This window comes from Cervus elaphus, chromosome 23 (genome assembly GCF_910594005.1).
Source record: "Cervus elaphus chromosome 23, mCerEla1.1, whole genome shotgun sequence".
Classification (NCBI taxonomy): Eukaryota; Metazoa; Chordata; class Mammalia; order Artiodactyla; family Cervidae; genus Cervus; species Cervus elaphus.
This window is the reverse complement of record NC_057837.1, coordinates 75,308,569-75,326,202: the sequence shown is the minus strand read 5'-3', so window position 1 is coordinate 75,326,202 and position 17,634 is coordinate 75,308,569. Positions and strand designations below refer to the sequence as shown.

Genomic DNA, 17,634 nt, shown 5'->3' with positions numbered 1-17,634 from the left:
AGAGTTTGACAAATACCAATTCAAAGAAAAAAAAGTGTATTTCTGGCAAAGATTTAAGAATAGTATTTTTCTCATATGTGTATTAATCCTATTTCTGAAAGATTCCATATTTATATGGAAGCATCTTAAAGATTAGATTACCAATGTGTTCTTTCTAACAATACCATAGAGAGATCTAAAGATCTCAAACTACACTGGGCTGAACAGAAAAGGGTTACCTTAATTATTACTGATAAAGAAAAGGTCACACTAAAATGAAGTAATTTTATTTTTTTAAGTTTTCAGAGGCAGAAAAAAATTACCAGCAGCAGTCACCTGGAAACCCGGGGGATTTCCCATTTCCTCCCACCACACTTTGATCACGGCAGTAGTACTCACTAATAAACTTTTCTGGTTGTTGAGATAAACTAATGGGAGTTACTCTAGACAGAGACATGGGGGGAGTATGGGGGACAAATTATCTGCTCAGCTCACCAAGGATTCCTTCCTTTTTAAAGGCAAAAGCATTAAAAATGAAGTTGAAACACAAACACACACTGGCTCATGAGTAACAGCTTTCTAACTGTTACAATTAACAGTGTGCCATAAACAACAAACAAAAATTATTCCAGCATCTCTAACAAAAACATAAAGGCCAATTTATTTCAAATTATTTATTTCAATTTATTTAGTCAATAAAGCGAATCCCAGTACAACAAAATAATTTAGCCAGTCCCCTGGAGTTTGTTATAATGGGATTTAACCTGTACATTCAACATTCAATTAACCATGAGGCTTATCCTAATTGAGGATTATGCTGACTTCTGCAGTCCTTCCCCCATCTATCCATCTACCACTCCTACTCAGCTGCCATAGCCACCAAAAGCAAAGCCCCAGGGAGCACAAGATTACCTATTACTATGTGATACCCGGGCCAAAATTCTCTCTTCATCCTGTGCATGATGAAGAGGTTAAATTTAGCAATCTAGTCAGCCTACTTTCCAAAAAGTGAAGTTTCAGAACCCTCACCTGTAGCTCTAACTAAATAAATTAAAAATTTCAAGAATTCCTTCATAGGTGAACACGAAGTCACACTCTTTGGTAGAACACATCAATTAAAAATATTAACAGGAAAGAAAAAATAGGACATAGACATTCCTAATGAAAAATAGGAAAAGGAGAAACACGGAAACACTAGCTCACTATTCTTCGAAATAGGTAAAGCCTCTCTGCCAGTCAGGTCAGACTTCTTTCCTTTGCCTCCAAGCCACAACATTTACTACACAGGTAGTTTATTACTGCCCCCCTGTCACCTGACCTAGGCCAAAGAAATTACCAAACTGAGTTTAATCCTGACAGAGTTGGGAACTGGCAGTATGTGGTCTAAGAAGATTATCCAGTTTGGGGCTAAATCAGCCTTCTAGACACTGCAGGTCTTCCGTTCAACTCCTGCTGTGTATCTTCTGGCCATTTTCCTGTTCATTTAACAACTCTCCACCAGAAGGTAGGAAAGGGAAAGGCGATTAAACTCAAGTCAATTCCATCATTTGTTAGGGAGTTGAAAATAAGGTTAAGCTCTAACTAAACTGCATCTTTAACTCAAAATAATCTTTTCTCAGAAAACCAATGGGCCAAATGAATTTACCTAGCATTAATAAAGTGAAAGACTAAACCTCATTACAACAGAGCCCCTCCTCCACCTTAAGTGAAAAGTTCATCTTGTCATCCCCTCCCCCACCCCAAAAAGCACTCATAAAATGAAAGAAGATGCCCACATTTTACTGCAGCACTCAACCTCAATGCTATGCATGAGAATCTAAAGACAGACCTATCTCTTTAACGTGTTGAACTATGAGGAAAAAGAAAAGTTAACAAACATTTCCAGTACTAATTTCCTGCTCCCAAAGCTTTAACCACACAATAAAGCAAAAAAAGGAATATTCTACACCACAGAGTACAGTGAATTCAAACCCAACTGGGATAGGTACTCCCTGGTTTAACCTTCAAGAAACTGCAGCTCCTCTTCAATCATGATCAGCAACTTTTTTCCAGTCCTGGTAGCATTTAAAGAGTAACAATTGTTCAACTGTGATCACTTGGCTGTGTATCATCACTAGAAGCTATATTCATTCTAAACTTGCAACAAATTAAAAGTTTTCCAAAGTTGCCCACATCCTCTGGCCAAGGCTCAAAATTATATAGTCTAAAAAAAAAAATGCAGAAAGAAAGCCTAAAGCCACTTATTTTAACACCAAAAGGCACAGGACAACAGTAGTTTGTGTTTTTTTATCCTACCCTATTGTCCAAACTAAAATGTTAAGTCATTCTTTTAAGAGACTTCTCAAAAACCTACTAGTCTCCAAATCAAAAGGAACTTTTCTATAATCATACTGCTAATGCTCAAAGGACCAAATTTAAAAGAAAAAATAAACCTTTTTATCTTTAATATGTCCCTGACATACCTGACACAGAAAGTTTATTTCAAATGACCAATCAAGAAGGTACTGGTACATAATCATTTCAAAAATTATTTTTTATTTGCATGTCTCCTAGAAAAAGGATCGAGGGTCCTACAGAACATTCACTCTGTACTGAATGAATTCTAGCTTCTTTGAGGGGTGTGGGCTTCAACGTACAGAAATAATTCCTACATGGTGAAAAAAGCACAGTATATTCACTTTCAAAATGTATATTTAATAGAGTCGTTAATCCCCTAGTCTTTAATATCATTTTTCTAATGAACTGTTAGTGTTGGTAAATTTAAAACCACCATTCTAAAACTTTTTTTTTAATCTTGTTAATTATGCTAGGGTTGTTAGGCATTTTCAACGCTTCTGGAGTCAAAGAATATTTTAAGGTAGACATATTTCCGATAACTGCTCTACAAATAATGCAGCTTCCCACTTGGTCCATAATCCTCATGTCCAAAACATTCTTCTATATACCAGAAGCCGGCATATGCCTTTTTTAAAATGCTAATTGGACAATTAAGTCATTTCTATCGATACATAAGATTCCCCTATAATTTGGGATCGCTGGCAATCTAGATTACTGCTCATTTAAATGCAGAACCTGAAGCAACCTCCAGTGACAGAAGCTAGTGTTCAATATCATTTTACATGTTACAAACGGAGGCTTCATTTTACATACAAACAATGAACCTTGGCAGGGTTCTTCACCCTAAAGCCCCACAGATTGTTATTTCCTTAAGGGTGTTAGTAGATAAGGCAACACTAGCAGTAAGTTTGGAAGAGCTGCTCTAGTCGCCATCAACAATTGTTAAAGATAGTAAAAAGGAAACGGTATTCCCACCCATTTTTCCCTTTCTTTGGTTCATTTTCTTTCCCTGCTTTTGCTATCCAACGGGAGTGTGTTTCAAATGAAAATTCTTAAAATAATTATTCCAAACACCAAGAATACTCCAGAAAGCAGTAAGAGTTGTTGCCTCCTGGAAATGGTAACTGGGGGGGTTAGAATAGGAGAGAGGCTCATTTTCAATGTTTTTGTACCCTTCCAGTAGTCCCTAGACCAGTTATATGGGGCATAACCTATACTAAGCAAACAAGCAACAACTGAATCCGTTTTCAAGAAAGCACATTTCACAAAACTTACAGATTTCCACTTAACATTTTGGTTTATGCGGCAATCACAAGACTTAAGTTTTTTGGTTTTTTCCATCATCCTCTAAACAACCTGCTGCAACAAATACTGAAGCGTTTTCGCAGCCAGGGACCAGTAAGGTGGATCTGAGCCCAGGCGTTTGAACCGAGGAGATGCCGCAATCTCAATACTACTAGCTCTCTCACTCATCTCATTCAACTCCATTTCAGACCACTGCAGCAAGACAGCTGGTACTCGCCTTCCTGTTTCTTTACGGTACAGGCTTAATAACAAAAACAGGTTGGCTTTGAAGCGCTGCTGCTCAAAACTATCAAGAAGGAAGTCTTCACGTTCGGAAGGGGGGAAAAAGTTTCTACTTCCAGAGAATTTCAGACCTTTCCGTCTTTCCATTTGAGAAACCCGAACTCCTCCTGCTTGTGAGATTTCGAGACGATGCTCCCTGCCTCTCACAACTGCTCTTTTGGTGAACTTTTCCACCCAGAGTGCCCTCAAACTGCCTAGGAAGCAACTAAGCCCTCCCAACTACTCGTGGATTGCTTTTCTAAAAGATGTGCAAGACCAACAGTTTCTCTAAACCATCACAAATTGAGTCAATGTACGTAGGAAGACCAGAGATGGAAAAGGGGGGAGGGAGGTGGAGAGTAATGATAAAGACAGCCCAACCCCAAATTTAATTCACTAACTTCCACTTGCCATTTCCCAGCCTTCACACGAGAGGTAGCAAAAATGCCTTTTTACTGAGAAAACTGCTGAGAATCTATCCGTGCCCAAAATGGAAATCCCACAGATAATCTGGGTTAAAAATACTTAAAACGCCCCAAGTGCAGGAAGAAACACGGCAGCAAAATCCCAGCCCTTCTCGGTACCACTCGGAGGCTGGGCTGGGGCTGAGTGGGGGGCAGTGCGGCTTCCCCCCGCCCTCTAGTTCTGAAGAATCGAGAGACGCCGAGGCGGCGAGAGGAGGGGGTCGTGGGGAGCTTTCAGAAGCACCCCGAGGGCTGCAGGAGGGTGAAACTTCAGGGACAGGAGAAAAAAGTGGACCCCCCGCGGTCTCCCCCAAACTCCTCGCAGTAACCCCTCGGTGCGAGGACCCCCCTCGCACCCCCAAGCTAGCTGCCGCCCAGCTTCGACACCCCTCCCGCGGCCGCGGGCCGCCCAGAGGCTGCGGGAGAGCGGCGCGGCCCCGACACCCCGAAAGTGTCCCCGCGCGCCCCCCGCGCGGCGCGCCCCTCAGCGCCTCCGCGGAGCCGGAGCCGCCAGCTCGCCGCAGCCCGGGGGAACTCGCCCTCTCTCCTCAGCCTCCCCCTCCGCCCGCCCGCCGCCGCTGCTCTTCCTTTATCTCCACTCACCGCCCGCCGCCATTTTCCTCGCAGCTCAGGTTTAAATCGGAAACTCGCAGCTCCTCAGCCAGCAGCCACGGCCGCCGCCGCCGCCACCGACTCAACCGCCGCGGCCACCGCCGTCGCTGTGAGGGGGCTGAGGCGGCCGCCGCTGGGAGCCGCGGCGCGGAGGCCGACGGAACATGTAGTCCTGCGGCCACGCCCAGCACTACCGGTCCCAGGGGGCCTTGCGCGGCCCCGGGCGCTGGGTGCCCGCCTGGTCCGGCCTCCGCGGCGCGAGGGCGTGGCCGCGTGGACGTCAGGGCCTCGGTCGCTGACTTACCGCCTGGGAGCTGCGGCGGACCCCGGGGGTACGGAGGGCAACCCTAGCGTGGCCCTTAATTTTTTTCATACTTGCTTTCGTCCAGTAATAAATAACATTTATGGAGCGTTTATTGTATGCCAGGCACTGATCCTCAAAACAAGCATCCCTTAGGGACCACTCTTAGTCTGTGTTCAAAGGAGCAAACAGGCGCAAGGTCGGAAGGCACAGGGCTGTTCATTAGATGCTAAAGTCACTGGATGAAAGGTTATTGGGCAATAGCACATTTACTGTATATTCAGTCCCAAAGTATCACCCCACGTAGTACTCATCAGCTACGAAACGGAAGAGCTTGCTTTGCACTGGGGCCATCTGGCAGACAGCACCTTAACCAAGCTATCAAATCAATCACTATCACTTAGCATCACCAATAATGGACCAAATCGACATATATTTTTTTATATGATGCAATAGGAAAAATATAACGCCCCCTCCGTAGTATTTTTGCCGAAAAATGCTAACCTGAATATAACTAAAAAAAAAAAAACCCACACACACACACAAAACGAGCAAATACAGAATGTTGAGCTTGCTACAAAATACCAAGCCTGTACTCTTAAAAATATCACAGCATGAAAGATAAAAACCGAAGGCAAATGGTGGACCTTGACTGGATCCAAGTTTTGTTTATTGTAAAAAGGACCTTGGAGGAAATTTTAATACAGACTATATACTAGATAATAATACTGAATCAGTATTAAATATCTTGAGGGACTTCCCTGGCAGTCCAGCGGTTAAGACTTTGCCCTCCAGTGCAGGGGGTGCAGGTTCCATCCCTGGTCAGGGAGTTAAGATTCCACATGCCTTGCAGCCAAAAAAAACAAAACATAAACCGTATTGTAACAAATTCAACAAAGACTTTAAAAATGATCCAGGTCAAAAAATAATAATAAAAATAAAACATGTTTTGAGCATGACTAGAATAAGTAACCACTTGCTGGCTCCACCACCACCATTTGCCACCTGGACTATTCCTGGAGCCTTCTCACTCTTCTGCCTGCTTCCACACACCACCGTTTGCCACGTGGTCTATTGCAGGAGCCTTCTCATTGTTCTCCCTGCCTCCATTCCACTCTTTCCCCTGGAGTCTGTTCTCAATACAGCAGCCAGAGGGATCCTGGTAAAAAACTAAGTCACTTCAGGTTTGTCTTCCAAACTCTTTGCAGTTACCTGCAAAGCCCCATACGACCTGACTCTGCCCTCCCCATCCCTTTCTAAGCTCATCACCCCCTTCTCATGCACTCATTACTGTATTTCAGGAATACTGGACTCTTCAGGGTCCCTCCAACATACCTAGCACACTCTGGCCTCAAAGGTCTTGCATTTGCTATCCCTTGGGCTTCTCTGGTCTCAGACAATAAAGAATCCACATGCAATGCAGGATACCTGGATTTGATCCCTGGGTCAGGAAGATCCCCTGAAGAAGGGAAGGTTACCCACTCTAGTATTCTTGCCTGGACAATTTCATGGACAGAGGATCCTGGCAGGCTACAGTCCATGGGGTCACAAAGAGTCGGACGCGACTGAGTAAGTAACACTAACACTGCCTCATTCACTTTTTTCCAGAAAATCCAAATCACTCACTCTCTCAGCTCCCCCACAGTCATTGTTCAAATGTCACTGCTTCAGAGAGGCCTTCCCTGTTTTCTCTATTTTAAGTTCCCACCCACTCCAATCCCAGCTTTCCCTACTCCTCTTCCTTGCTTCATTTCTCTCTGCAACACTCTCTATCATCAGAAACACCATGGAATTTTGTTTGGTTTTAATTACTAATTATCTCTTTTCCTCACTAAACTCCATGAAATTTATGAACTCATGAAAGCTCCATGAAGGTAGAGCTTTTGGGTCTTTTGTTCTCTGACATAGTCTCTTAGCACTCACAACAGAGCTTAGCAATAGTATAGCGTGCTGCAATCCATGGGGTCACAAAGAGTCAGACATGACTGGGCCACTGAACTAAGCTGAACTGAATATTTACTGCATAGATGAATTCAACCCCTCATCAAGCAACAGATACCAAGGACCATGTCACATGTTAAGATTCCAGAGATGAAATAAGACGACCCCGGGTGAACTTTCACCTGCACAACGGCAGCCAGCTGCTTTCCTTGCCTCTGTCATTGGTCATCCTATAAGCCCCTCCTCAGGCTTCCCAGGTGACTCAGCTGTAAAGAATCCACCCCGCCTTACAGGAGACAGGAGATGCTGGGTTGATCCCTGGATCAGGAAGATCCTCTGGAAGGGGAAATGCCAACCCACTTCAGTATTCTTGCCGGGATAATCCCATGGAGAGAGAAGCCTGGTGGGCTACAGCCTATGGGGTTGCAAAGAGTCAGACATGACTGAGCAACTGAACACACACAAGCCATTCCCTACTCAGTCGCTAGAGCGGTCTTTGGAAAAACATATATTAAGTTATGTCACTTCCAGCCTGAACATATTCCAGTGGTGATACTGCCCAACACAGACTGGGACTCGAACCCAGCCTGAACCCACTGTCTTTTCATTGAGATCACACACCTGGGCTCAGGGTTTAACGAAGCATGGGTTGTTTTTTGTTGTCGTTGTCTTTTTTTTCAATTTAATTGGCTGCACTGGATCTTAGTTGTGGCACTTAGTTGTGCCACCTCCATCTTCCCTGATGCATGTGTGATCTAGTTCCCTGACCAGGGTTCAAATTCAGGCCCCTTGCATCAGGAGTGTAGAGTCAGCCACTGGATCACATAGAAGTCCCGAAGCTCCGGTTCTTTATGTCTCGTCACAGAATACAGTGAGAGACAAAGTGATAGATGAGAAGTGGATTTATTTAGAGAAAAATGCACTCCACAGAGTATGGGCCATCTCACAAGATGAGAGACCCTGAAATATGGGATGATTCGTTTTTATGGGCGGGGTAATTTCATAGGCTAATGAGTGGGAGGATTAGTCCAAAGGGGTGGAGTTTTCAAGGAATTGGGCCACTGTCCACTTTTCGGGCCTTTTATGGTTAGCCTCAGAAATATCATGGTGATGGTAGGTGTGTCATTTAGCATGCAAACATATTACAATGAGCATATGATGAGGCTCAGTGTCTGCTGGAAGTCAAATCTTCTGCCATCTTGGATCTAGTTGGTTCTAACCAATTTTTGTCGTGTCCTATGGCTATGTCATTCTTTTGAAGGATATGCCCTGCGCCCTTCCCTCCTGTTTTACTCCCTCTGTCCTGCCCTGCCCTCATACAAGGGAATGAGACCCTCAGCCCCAAGTCAGCAGAGGTAAGTGTGACAGGTGCTACCAGAACATCTGCCTGCCTTAAGAAGATTGGCAACTTCCATTTCCTTCCTCTTGGAACCTAGCTGCCATGCTGTGGGAAGCCAAGCCACATATGGAAGCCATGGGAAAGAAAACTAAAGCACTCCAGTCAACAGCTCCAGCGAAGGACCCAGGCAAAAGCCACATGAGTCAGCCTTCTTGCACATTCCAGTCCCTACAGCCCGCATCAACAAGATCTGGAAAAGAAAAATCACCCACTGAGCCTGATCAACCTTCAATATCATGCTGCTGCTGCTAAGTCGCTTCAGTCATGTCTGACTCTGTGTGACCCCATAAATGGCAGCCCACCAGGCTCCCCCCTCCTCAGGATTCTCCAGGCAAGAACACTGGAGTGGGTTGCCATTTCCTTCTCCAATGCATGAAAGTGAAAAGTGAAAGTGAAGTTGCTCAGTCCTGTCTGACTCTTTAGCGACCCCATGGACTGCAGCCCACCAGGCTCCTCTGTCCATGGGATTTTCCAGGCAAGAGTACTGGAGTGGGGTGCCATTGCCTTCTCTGACAATATCATGAGAGATAATAAAATAGTTGTTCTTTAAGCCACTAAAGTTTCCAGTGGTTTATTATACAACAATGATAACTCAAATAGTCTACATGTGTGGACTTTTGTTGAATCGTGCTTGAGAACTTTCACTAGGCAAGAAGAGTGGTCTTAAATTCTGAAATTACCCCAATAAAATTGGCCTGGCGGACACAGAAACATAAACTCAGTGCAAGTGGGATTAGAATGTCATGTAGCTAAAGACCTCCAAAAATTAAGAGATTCTCCTTATGACATGTCTGATTACACAAAGCCTCTCCTGCCATGTGCCCAGGGTGGGGGCTCACTTCCTCAAGGGCAGCTATGCCAGGGTTCTTGGGTGGCCAGCAACAACAACAGACTCTGAAATGTAGTAAAATGATACACAAGAACTCACAGGATCAAAGTAACAACTGAAACATCAGGCCCAGAAATGTCAAAAACTAGGGGAAACAAAGATCCTGAACATCTTATCTGTGACAAGCAGTGATCTTCTAGAGAAGATAAATCATTTTATCTCATCTTCTTATCACCCTGTCCTGAGATTCAAATTCAAAAAGGAGAAGGTTGGACTTCCCTGGTGGTCCAGTGGTTAAGAATTGACCTGCCAATGCAGGAGACCCAGGTTTGATCCCTGGTGTCATTCCACACGCCCCAGGGTAACTGAGCCCATGTGCCACAGCTGCTGAGATGGCTTGTCACAACTACTGAAGCCTGCATACCCTAGTGCCCACACCATGCCACGAAAGAGGCCACCGCAATGAGAAGCCTGCAAACCACAACCAAGAGTTAGCCCTTGCTCACCACAACCAGAGAAAGTCCTCGAGCAGCAATGAAGACCCAGTGTGGCCAAAAAAATAAATAATTATTTTTTAAAAAAGAGGAATTTGTTCAACTGGTCTACGTTCAATTGGGTCACATGTTGAATATGCAAGTAATACACTACCGGACTGTCTGCTAAGTCACCTCCTACAAGTTATTCTCAAATGGTTCAGGTAAGGGGAAAAACACACACACACACATACACAAATACACACACAGTGCACATAACCAAATGCAACAAAATTTTATCAATTAATAAATCTAGTTTCAGAAGTACATAGGTACTTATTCATTATTCTTGCAAGTTTTCTGTAGACTTGAAATTTTCCAAAATAAAAATAATAAGTCTGAATGTAGGGAGGGGGGGTGAAGGGGAGTGGGTGGAACTTATAGCAGAAAAAAGGGTAGTACTAGCCAGCACTCATAAAAGCCCTACACTTACGAGGCACTATTCAAAGTTCTTTAAATATATTATTTCATTTAACCCTCACAGTAACCCTAAGCAATGGGTCTTTCATCATTTCCATTTTCCAGATGAGTTAAGTTAACGGGGGCCTTGAACAAGGAAGCAATTTGCCCAAGGGTATATCACTCGGTGTGAGTAAGGATATAAATCAGGGCTCATAAGCTCATACCCTTAACTATTATGCTTTACTGCCTCACCAGACATGCAAAAACAATAAAGACATTTAGTTGCCATACAAAACTTGTCTAGAGGTAGACAGTTTCAGAGTGTGTTCATCAAGGACCAAGATCATCACAATTCTTCTGCTCCACCATCTTCAGAGTATTGGCTTTCTGTCGCTAGTTTATAGCCTCACACGTACAAGATGGCTGCCACACCTGATGCATCACATCAGCTCACCATCAAGTCCAAATGCAGGAAGCAGAAGAGTGAATAAACGTCAAGAGAAACATGATATCTTTTTCTCAGATATAAAACTATTTCCCAAAATTACTCCCTTCCCTCCCAGTGCTCCCCACTCCCCAAACAAATGTCTCTTTCCCTCCCATTACAGTGGAGATATGGGTCACAGGGCCACCCTTACTGCAAGGAAAGCTGGAAACCCAAGCATTCACTGCTTCAGTCACAGTGGATGAGGGAATGCTTCTCAGGTGTCTGGTCCAGCCCAGAGGCTCTGCTCCCATCCTTGCCTTTTCTCACAGTCCCTCTATCACTCTGTAACCACACAGCCTGGTGGTTAAGAGTGTGGCCTTTAGTACTCACTGCCTGAACTGCTCAGCTGGTTCTGCCACTTATAAATCTGTATGCTAATGACCGGTTCCTCAGACCGTCTGTGCCTCCACTTCCTAAAATGGAACCACAATGATAATAATAATATCTATTTCACAGGGCTATTATGAGGATTAAATAAAACAATACAGTAAAAGCCCAAAGAACAGTGTCAAACACAGAGCACGCCCTCAATAAACGTTAATAATGATTATGGATGGCAGTTCCAAAGTCGGGGCTTGCAGGGATTAATATCCAAAGGTTAGGAACAATTTCCTCCTTTTCCCCCCATTTTGCCTCATTATAGTTATTACAGTCTGAAATTTCCCTGCAAGTGAAAATAGATTGCTCGGGTGGATACCTAACCCTGTACATGTCTAAAACTCAGTTTCGAAATACTTAATCTGAAAATGAGCTGGCATTGGGCCCAGGCCCATGCCCAGACTGTACTCTGAACCATTCCACTCTCCAGGTAGGACACACAGCTGAAGGGGAGCAGCAGAAAGACAAAAGAGATTTAGAGTCAGTGAATCTTTTGTTTTGCTCAAAGTAGGGGAAACAAGTCTTCAAAGAACCACATTTAAGGCAAATTTCTGGCAGTAAAGAGTTGCCCAAGACTTTCAATCCAGAGGAAACTTATTCATGCCTCTTGCTTTTCACCGAGATCAGAGGTGGCAACCTGTGATATCTATGCCAGAGATGGCACATGAGCCCATTGAAATTGGCCCCGGGGCTGGCTGCAGCAGACTTTCCTTCCCCACAACTTGCTAAAGACTTTCCACAGCTGGAAGAATTTTAAGCCCAGCTCACTTCTGGCTTTTTTCCTTTCTGAGATTTATTTTTCTTTCTTTTTTTTATTTTGTAGTTTTTTTTTTTTTTTTTTTTTAATCTTTTTTGGCATCATGTGGGATCTTGGTTCCCCAACCAGGGATTGAACCCTCACCCCCTGTATTGGAAGTGCAAAGTCTTAACTACCAGACCACCAGGGAAGACCCTGAGATTTATTTCTTAGATGCATTTGCTACCCTATGCTTAAAAAACATGTTTTAAGTGTTGGCAAGGATGAAAGGATAAAGAGAAATTGGAACTTGTATACACTGCTGGTGGGTCTATAAAATGGTGCAGCTATTTTGGAAAACAGTCTGGAGGCTCTTGAAAATGTGAAATGCAGAGTTGCTGCATGACCCAGGAATTCCATTCCTAGGTTTATATCCAAGATTTCAAACATATGTCCACACAAACACTTATACAGAAATCTTCAGAGCAACATTATTCATAACGGCCCAAACTGGAAACAACCCAAGTGACCATCAACTGATGGATGGTTAAGCAAAGAGGTCTATCCACACAGTGGAAGAGTGAAAGTCGCTCAGTTGTGTCTGACTCTTTACAACCCCATGGACTATACAGTCCATGGAATTCTCCAGGCCAGAATACTGGAGTGGGTTGGGTAGCCTTTCCCTCCTCCAGGGGATTTTCCCAACCCAGGGATCGAACCCAGGTCTCCCTCATTGCAGGCAGATTTGTTACCAGCTGAGCCGCCAGGGAAGCACAAGAATAGTGGGTAGCCTATCCCTTCTCCAGGGGATCTTCCCAACATAGAAATTGACCCGGGGTCTCCTGCATTGCAGGCAGATTCTTTACCAACTGAGCTATCAGGGAAGCCCAATAAAAAAGAACAAATTATGATATTAATGGATGTTATAACATGGGTGAACCTCGAAAACATGGTGCTGAGTGAAAGCAGCCAGATGCATGTTATATGAATCTTATTATAGATGAAATGTTCAACCTAGGCAAATCTACAGAACAGAAAGTAGATTAATGGTTGCTAGGGATCAGAGGATGGGGGTGATGGTGGTTGGTTGCTGGGGGTGAGGTACTGGGTTTCTTTCTGGCCTGATGAAAATATTTTGAAATCAAGAAAGTGATGTTGGTTGTGTGACTCTATGGATATGCTAAAAACACTTTATTTTGGGGTGGTTTTATTTGGGGTGAATTCTATCTCAATAAAACTGGTTGTTTTTAAGTACCCATTGTGGTTCTTGCAATTGTGAAAAGTACCTATCTTGCTCATATCTTGTTTCATATCTTGTTCAGGGATATGAAAAAGAAGATATTTTAAATAATGGTAGAAACTCAAAAGATACAAAAAGGTAAACAGTGGAAAGTAAGTCTCTCGCACCCACATTTCAGGGACACCGCTGTTGCCATTTTCTTACTTGTCCTTCTACAGACATTCTTTGCTTACACCACCCTATATGTGTTTGCTGCTTGTACAAGCAAGAGCCTACTGTTCACCATGTTTCAACCTTTGTTGTATCACTTAAAAATGTATCATGGAAATTGCCCCAAAGGACCTCATGATAAGGTTCATAGAGAGCTGTCTAGTTTCTTTTCTTAACAAGTGTTACAAGTAGGTGGCTGTTGCTCATAAACATTCAGGTTGTTTTCTTTCTTTTACCATTACAATGAATTTCCTTGTACCTCTCACTTGACTTTTTTTTTCTATTTTTATTTATTTATTTTTTTAACACCAAAAACATTTTGTATTGGGGTATAGCCAATTAACAATGTGGTGATAGTTTAAGGTGAACAGTGAAGGAACTCAGCCATACATATACATGTATCCATTCTCCCCCAAACTACTCTCCCATCCAGGCTGGCACTTAACATTGAGCAGAGTTCCCTGTGCTATACAAGAGGTCTGTTAGTTACCCATTTTAAATATAGCAGTGTGTTGTATCTCTTACTTTAAAGAAACATTTTAATAGATACGATTAAAGTCATCACAGAATACAAAGAAGGAAGCGGAGATCTCACTAATACACTCTTCCTCCAGGAGTTCAATGATATCAAACAAGATCTTCCCAACACCCGCAGAGGAATGGAATCAGCGCAAGTGGTGGGGAGGAGACGAGGCAGTCCTCCAGCAATGGCAGTGTTTTGGATCAAAGTGGTTCAGTGTCTCGAAATGGAAGAGTCACGAAGGCTGGAGCTTTGGGGCTCAGCTGTGAAAGGACATCCTTGAAGATGCCAAAATCAGTATCTCCAAAAGGCAATACTGGAGTTGACTTCATGAGAATATATCACGTTTTCTAGATGGTGGGTCAAACAAAACCCAGTCTTAGGTTTGGAAACCAACGTCATGGGATTAGTCCACTATTTTTAAAAACTGTCACAGAATTTTACCAAATATCAGAAAGGATTTCACATGGTACGTATTATTTCTTAAAATGTTTGTCTCAAGTATATATAGAAATGTGAATACTGAATCACAATGTGAAATATATTTGTCACTGTGATTCACAGTCGATGTTTAAAGATGCCAAGCAAGGCAGGGTACGTCTTTGACCTCCACATTTTTTTTCATAAGCTCAAACCTTTTTGCCAGGTTTAGTACACAGAATTGAGAATCAAATACCCTCTCCCCCTCAAGTATAAATTCAAGTGAGAGTGGGGCACGCTGCCAGTGGGAAGGCAATTGCTTATGAAATGGCAGCTTTGAGGGACCAGTCTACTCCTCACCCCTTCTCTAGAGAGGGATAAATCTGAGGACCTGTTACTCTTCAGCAAAATCTCTCCACCTTGGCTTAAGGTCTTTTATTACATTTCCCCTCCCTTCCTCCTCTTTTCCTTCTTTCCTTCCTTTTTCCTTTCTTTTTAAATTCTACATAGGGGATGCAAGATCAGTTTATTCAGCCATCCAATTCCTCTCCCAGAGGCAACCACTATTACCAATTTCTTTGATGTTATTAATATTTAAGAGATGCATTTACAAATAAACATGTCTACATATGCACACACACATATACATATATAAGTTTCTGGAACACAAAAAATGGCATACCCCATACTCTGCTTTGCCTTTGACTTTTTTTACTTACTTTACTTGTATCTGGGAGATCTTTCAGACTGCTACATGTTGAACATCTTTATTATGTTTTCTTGGCTGCATGGCGTCCTGTCATATGGAGTCTAGGGCTTTTAAAGGTTGGCTGACCCCAGCCCTGGAATTACAGTTTCTTTTATTTTTATGTAAAGTTGAGTTTTAAAGTGATGACAGAGAGCTCATTTAAAAGGACTAAACCCTCATCTAATTACTTAGTAATTATAGAGTAGGAACATTAGAGAAATGGATGTGTTGGGACATATAAACAATATCTATGCCAGGGGTGGATGGATAAGTCAATTTAAGATTCTAGCATATATATATGTATGTATAAAACCTCTGGATTGCAGAGTCTATTAAAGATAAATGGCTGTGCGTATCGATCAGGATGCCTGCCCCACCCACAGCCGTTCTAAAGGAAGGACAGAAGTCACCATCCTTGGCATCACGTGACTGGCCACTTCCGCTCCTACTACAGCTGATTGGACCATACACGAGCAGCAGCACCAAGGGCAGCCAGTGGATGAGCTGCTGAGTGATTTCTAAGGTAGCTGGGTACAAAAATATTTTACCAAACAGGAAACAGGTTGACTTGTCAGATTTCCATCGAAAGTAACTTTAAACCAGAAACTGTAGAGTGAATCAGCTAGTCAAAAAAAGGCCTCGAAGAAAAGACACTAAAAAAGAAAAGTGAAGGCAGTTCTTTCCCAGCAATATAGCAGATTTAGATAACCTGAAACACCCTACCGCCCATCTACAAAAACATCTGAAAATTCTGGGTAAAAGATAACAAATATTCTTTCAAATGAATAACTGAGTTCACGAGAAAATAAGGGAAATCCCCAGAGTTGAAAAAAAAAGAAAAGAAAAGAAAAAACCCCAAAATAGAACCGAAAACCAAACCTGTGAAGTGCCAACTAATACTATAGCAGCCAGGACAGAGAGGTGTCTCAAAGAGCAAGGGTCTCAGGTTGGAATGCAAATACGAGGACCGGAAATGAGGCACTGGTCTCCTATCCTTCCTAAATTACAACCCACAGAAACAATCCTCAGGATCAGCACACCCATCAAAGGTGGGATTAGACCCCTGGAACTTCAGTAGACAGGAGGCTAGGATCAGAACCATGGAAGAGATAGGACATCCTCATCATCAAGGACACAGAAGAGGGGGGGAGGGAGAAATCGGGGGATTGGGATTGACGTATACACACTACCATATATAAAATCGATAACCAACAAGGACCTACTATGGTTCGGTGGTAAAGAAGCTGCCTGCCAATGCAGGAGACACAGGTTCAATCCCTGGGGCAGGAAGATCCCCCAGAGAAGGGAATGGCATACCTACTCCAGTATGCTTGCCTGGAAAATCCCATGGACAGAGGAGCCTGGCGGACTACCTTCCATGGGGTCGCAAAGAGTCAGACACAACTGAAAGACTGATCACCGTATCAACAGTATAGTACAGAGAACTCGACTCAATACTCTGAAATAGCCTGTGTGGGAAGAGAATCTTAAAAAGGTTCTTTCTAAGATAAGAATCAGTGTATAGCTGATTTACTTTGTTGTAAGTAGAAACCAATGCAACACTGTAAAATCACTGTACTCCAACAAAAATTAATTTAAAATAAAATTAAAAAAAATAAAGACACAGGGAATTCCCTGACAGGTTACTGTCTTAGGAATCCTCTCTTTCACTGTGGGGGGGGGCACAGGTTTGATCTGTCCCTGGCCAGGAAACTAAGTTCCTGCAAGCCATGTGGCACGGTGAGAATTAAATAATACAGACACAGAAGAAGGGGCCAAAATATGTGAAAAGAACTATACTTATAGACTCATATATATATGTGTGTGTGTGTGTGTGTGTGTGTGTGTGTGTGTATAAAGACCAAGGCAGTCTGACCAGGAACCAAGCAGAGTAGAGGGTAAGGGAAGCAGGTAGGAGGCAAGAAGGAAAAGAAGATGACCCTAGACACCCCAAAATAGAGAAAGAAACAGACCCTGGTTAAGGGCAGAGCCCCACCTTTGCTAGTGGTAAGTGGAGTCCTAGGACTGTTGCCCAGGCCAGCAGAGCTCTCTGTTAGGACCTGAGTACCCGTGAGGTCTTCTCCAACCATCCATTTTTTTTGCCAGGTGCTTATTCAATGCTTATTTATTAATGCTTCCTACTGTGGCTCTAACAACTTGCCACAAGTATAGTGACTAAAAATAACACAAGCTGGGACTTCCCTGGTGGTCCAGTGGCTAAGTAAGACTTTACACTTCCAATGCAGGGGGCCCAGATTCGATCCCTGGTCAGGGAACTAGATTCCACATGCCACAATAAAGAACCCCTGTGCCACAACTAAAGATCTCACACACCACAACAAAGACAGGAGATCCTGCGTGCCAGAGCTAAGACCCAGCACAGCCAATAAATAATTTTCTTTTAATAACACATATATTATCTGACAGTTTTGAATGTCATGAGTTTGGAATGGGACTTATGGGGTTAAAATTGAAAAATATCTTCCTTCTGGAGGCTCCAGGGAAGAATCCGTTTCCTTGCCTTTCCAGCTT

At 43.2% G+C, this 17,634-nt stretch overlaps 1 protein-coding gene across 6 annotated transcripts in view; it reads right to left on the bottom strand.

Annotated features, from left to right (window-relative positions):
* NCOA3 (nuclear receptor coactivator 3) overlaps nt 1–5,081 on the bottom strand; it is a 126,991-nt gene extending 121,910 nt beyond the window's left edge. For 5 of the 6 annotated variants that reach the window (XM_043884509.1, XM_043884512.1, XM_043884511.1 and 2 more), the window contains exon 1: nt 4,950–5,081. The gene's annotated coding sequence lies outside the window, so the exon portion shown is untranslated. The remainder of the gene's footprint in view (nt 1–4,949) is intronic. The other variant, XM_043884510.1, reaches the window with a different exon arrangement.
* Between the last annotated feature and the right edge of the window lie 12,553 nt (nt 5,082–17,634).